The following is a 5,294-nucleotide window of genomic DNA, read 5'->3' as shown; positions in this document are numbered from 1 at the left end:
GACTTTGAGGAAGACTTGGAAGAGGACTTTGAGTATTTCTTCTTCTTCTTGTCGTCAGAGTCATATTCCTTGCTCTTCTTCTTCTTTTTGTTCTCATTGTCCCACTGCGGACACTCAGAGATGAAGTGGCCAGGTTTCTTGCACTTGTGACATGTTTTCTTCTTGTAGTCATGAGCAGAAGCTTCGTCATTCCTTGAGCTTGATCGGGAAGACTTTTTGAAACCTTTCTTCTTGGTGATTTTTTTGGAACTTCTTCACAAGCATAGAAAGTTCCCTTCTAATGTCTTCAGGATCATCAGAACTGCTGTCAGATTCTTCTTCAGATGAGGAGATAGCTTTTGCCTTCAAGGCACGAGTTCACCCATAGTTTGGACCGTAGATATCTCTTTTCTCAAAAAGCTGAAACTCATGTGTGTTGAGCCTCTCAAGTATGTCAGACGGATCGAGTGTCTTGAAATCAGGACGTTCTTGAATCATCAGGGCTAGGGTGTCAAACGAACTGTCAAGTGATCTCAGTAATGTCTTGACGACTTCATGCTTGGTGATCTTAGTAGCGCCAAGGGCTTGAAGCTCATTAGTGATGTCAGTGAGTCGATCAAATGTGAGCTGGACATTCTCATTGTCATTTCTCTTGAAGCGGTTGAAGAGGTTGCGAAGGACACTGATTCTCTGATCTCTCTGGGTTGAGACGCCTTCGTTGACTTTGGAGAGCCAGTCCCAGACTAGCTTAGATGTTTCCAATGCACTCACGCGACCATATTGTCCTTTGGTCAGATGACCACAGATGATATTCTTGGCAGTAGAGTCCAGTTGAACGAACTTGTTGACATCAGCAGCAGTGACACCTTCTCCAGCCTTGGGAACGCCGTTCTTGACGACATACCATAGGTCGACGTCAATGGCTTCAAGATGCATGCGCATCTTATTCTTCCAGTAGGGATATTCAGTTCCATCGAAGACGGGGCACGCAGCGGAGACTTTAATTATCCCTGCAGTCGACATAGCTAAAACTCCAGGTGGTTAAACCAAATCACACAGAACAAGGGAGTACCTAGCTCTGATACCAATTGAAAGTGTGTTATATCGACTAGAGGGGGGGGGGGTGAATAGGCGATTTTTATGAAAGTCTTCAAAACATGAAAGTTATGAAGACAGATAATAGAAATAAACCTATTGCCATGCAGCGGAAGGTAGACTACACTAAGCAAACCATAGTCAAGTATTCAATGAAGCGAAAGCACAATGACTAATAGCAGCAATGTAGTAAGGATCAGGTATGAAGATATTATGAAGCCAAACAGAACACACAGTCACTCAGTGAAGACAAAAGATAGTGCAATCATACATTGACTTCACAAGGACCAACAGTAAGTAAAGGGAAGGGAAGGATGAAACCAGTGACTCGTTGAAGACAATGATTTGTTGGACCAGTTCCAGTTGCTGTGACAACTGTACGTATGGTTAGGACGGCTAGGTATTTAAACCTGAGGACACACAGTCCCAGACACCCAGTCCTGAACACGCAGCTCAGGACACCCAGTCCTCACCGTATTCCCCTTAAGCTAAGGTCACACAGACCTCGCCCAATCACTCTGGTAAGTCTTCAAGGTAGACTCCCAAACCTTCACAGACTTCGTTCACCGGCGATCCACAATGTCTCTTGGATGCTCAGAACGCGACGCCTAACCGGCTGGAGGATTCACAGTCCTCAAGTGTAATAAGTCCTCAGATCACACAGACAAGAAGACTTAAGTGATGCCTAATTCTCTTTGGCTCTGGGTGGTTAGGGCTTTATCCTCGCAAGGAATTCTCTCTCAAAGGCTTCGAGGTGGGTTGCTCTCAAACGACAAAAGCCGTATTCTAACTCTGATCAACCAACCGTTTATGGTTGTAGGGGGTGGGCTATTTATAGCCACTGGGCAACCCGACCTGATTTGTCCGAAATGACCCTGGGTCACTAAGGAACTGACACGTGTTCCAACGGTCAGATTTCAAACTCACACGGCAACTTTACTTGGGCTACAAGCAAAGCTGACTTGTCCGACTCTGGACAAGATTCGCTCTCATAGTCTTCAATCGAAGACATAGGTTTTGTTTAAGCATCACTTCGGTCATTCTGACTGGTTCTCTTGGACCCCACTTAACAGTATGGTGGTTCCTATGACTCAACAAAGAAGAAAAAGAACTACGAAAGATCTAAGTCTTCGAGCTCCATAGGCTTCATGCGATGTCTTCTCTTGTCATAGTCTTCAATGTGAATCTCTTCATATACCACCTTTGACATCAATGTCTTCATACATTTTTAGGGGTCATCTCTGGTAGGAAAACCGAATCAATGAGGGACTTCTACCTGTGTTATCCTGCAATTCTCACAAACACATCAGTCCCTCAACTAGGTTTGTCGTCAATACTCCAAAACCAACTAGGGGTGGCACTAGATGCACTTACAGTTTGAACTCGTGACAATTATGCATGTTATTTTGTGAAAGTCTTGTGACAGTTATATATTACTTGCAGTACTGTGGTGTCCAATTTTTGTGAAATTCAAGTCAACTAATTTGGAACGGAGGGAGTAAAAACAAGAGAGATGTTTTTCAAATTTCCTTTTAAACAAAAAGGGTCTCAACATCGAGTCGACACCTTTACAAATAAATATAAATTCAGCAAATCACTTCACTTAATTGAAATAGCCAACAATTCACTTAACAGATCACTAATAATTCATTACACCTCATAATTTGAAACACTCATAATTGAACAATAGCTTGAAATAATAATACAACTACTTCTCTGATAATGGAAATACTACTCATCACATAATTCTTTAATCTTCCTCAGCTTTGCCCTGGTACCTTCTTTCTACTTGACCAAATCTGCAATCATTAACTCCAGTTTTCTCTTCTCTTCCTTGATTTTATCCCTGTCCTTCTCTGCCTTGATCCTCAACACCTTGTGCGTGTTACTAGCTGCAGCATCCAGTTTTTTCTTCTCCTCTAGTTCTGCCCTTGCATCAATGAGTGCTTGTTCAGCCTTTGCCTTCAGAGCAAGTGTTATCTGCTTCTCATTCACAATCTTATTCACTTCTTCTTGGACAATCTTCAGATCACGGTGGAGCTTGGTTATTTCATCCCTAAACTTGAACTTTTCCTCCATACAGTACAGAGCATCACTAACTCTTCCTTGTTTGGCTTCTCCATACATCTCCCATAATTTTCCAATAGCTTTCTGCAGTGATGATGGCCAATCTCCGTCTACCCATTTAACATAATCACATCTTTCCCCAAACTACAGAAACATAGAACATTTTTATTTCAATAGCTCCTAATTGAATTGCTACATTTACTGATGAATAAGCAGTGATTAAAGAATAAGCACAGGTAAATCACACACCTGCTCTGCACATCCCAAAAATTTCCTTCCTGTCTCATATCCTTCCCAACCTACAAACTTTGCGGCAATGGCTCCACATTTATAAAGTGGAGGTTCTGCTCCATCAGCTAACCCTTCCCACTCCGAGTCGTAAAGGGCCTTTAAGCCCTAAGAAATAGAATGTACATTGCGGCTGAGAGAAGATCTAGCTCGAATCATATATCCCCAATTCCTAAATCCCCAAATCAGAGAAACCGTAACCGTAGAATTCAGAAAAATGACGACTGACCTCGTTGGTAGCATTGCTGTGGTCCTCAGACGATTCCTCACCGTCTCCCCACGATACCATGTCGGGCGGCGAGGTAGAACCCTGGCGGCGGCGGCGGCGGCGACAAGGGGCCTGGCGGCTGCGAGGGTGGCGTCGGGTGAGCGAGCGAGGAGACTGTTTCTGTCTCGAACGATGGTTATATCGCCTACCCAAGGAGACCTAATGGCCGTCAGCTACGTGTCCATCGTCCGTTGCCACGTCGACCTGAAATTGGGGCCGACCGATCAGAATATAGCTAAACCGAGCGAACAGTGCTATGTGTCACATACCTGCCCCAATGTTGGTAGTTTTCAGACAAAAGAGGCAAAGTAGGTAGTTATGTGTCAACTCTGCCCCAAATGTGGTAGTTTTGCGTCATTTAGTCTTCAAGACCTCCTCACGGAGAAGACATCAAGACCTCCTCACGGAGAAGAACCGGTTACCCTATGTATCGTCCTTTGTTGGATTCGGATCTTGTATCTCTTTGTGTTTCGAAGATCTAGCATATGTGTGACCATATCTTGTTGGTTTTAGTGTTTCTCTTGTGTTTCCCCTCGTGATTCTCCTCGTTTTCCCCCTCGTGTTCTCCGTGTTCTTCACAGTATCAGCTCCTTTCGTGAAAGATCGGCCGTATAGGGTTCCACCCTACATCAGGGAGGAGCCGGCGATGCAGACGCCGGAGCTGCGGGTGCGCGGGCTGATCGGCGCGTCTTGGGGCTCCAGCTTGACGGGGAGGAGGGAGGGAGAGCCGGATGAGCGGCTGGACGAGGAGGAGGATGCCGGGTCCATGCGTCTCGGCGTCCACGAGCTCCCACGCCGGCAGGAGAAGGAGGGGGAGCGGGGTACTCCAGCCTGGTCATGTTGCCGCCCTCGATGTACTCGAGGACGACCTCCAGCGTGCGGCCGGGCACGCCCATCATCGACGGTGGCCGTCGGAGTTGAGCCTTCCGGAGGGCACGACGTCGTTGGTAGGCTCGAGCTGCTCGGTGTGGCGGCGACGGAAGTACTGCTCCCACAGCGGGCTGTCGGGAACGTACCTCGGCCCTTCCCTCGCCGCCTATGGCAGAGAGGCGCAGATGCGGGTGATCTCCGCACGATGCGCCGCCCCGGTGGGCGGCGGCGGCACCGGGACCCCGCCGGCGCCGATCCTCCAAGCCCCGGGCACCCGCATGTCCGGCGGGACCGGGTACTCGGCCTCATAGAGAAGCCGAGCTTCGTCCTCGTGAAGGTGGCGGCCGCCAAAGCCGTTCCCCGCCGCGCTGTCGCCTGGAAAGCGCTCGGCCATTGGGTGAACTGGAGACAGTGAGAAGAGAGGGAGGAACGGAGACGTCGAGGAACGGGGGCGTCGGCGGTGGAGAGTCTGTGCGTCACCAGTGCGGGAGGGGTCGGCTTATATAGGCAGCGCTCGCGTGGCCGCCGTGTGTACGCGTGGCGGGCGAGGGACGCGCGTCGTCCCGTTTTCACGGAGCCACCTGTGAGGCATCAATGGAGGAGGCTGACCGGCGCGGCTACGCGCGGCAGCTTTGACATTGATTCCGTCGCAGGAACCGAGGCGACGAAGACGACGAAGCGACGAGAAGCGCCGAGTCGCTGCCAAGGAGGACCCGCCGATTTTCGC

General features: G+C 48.6%; 1 pseudogene; it reads right to left on the bottom strand.

Moving 5' to 3' along the window:
- Positions 1 to 2,805: 2,805 nt before the first annotated feature.
- On the bottom strand, positions 2,806 to 3,718 carry LOC147991074 (uncharacterized; annotated as a pseudogene).
- Between the last annotated feature and the right edge of the window lie 1,576 nt (positions 3,719 to 5,294).

Source organism: Triticum urartu, chromosome 1A (assembly GCF_056163025.1).
Source record: "Triticum urartu cultivar PI428250 chromosome 1A, HENAU_Tu73, whole genome shotgun sequence".
Taxonomy (NCBI): Eukaryota; Viridiplantae; Streptophyta; class Magnoliopsida; order Poales; family Poaceae; genus Triticum; species Triticum urartu.
This window is presented reverse-complemented; position numbering and strand designations above follow the sequence as displayed.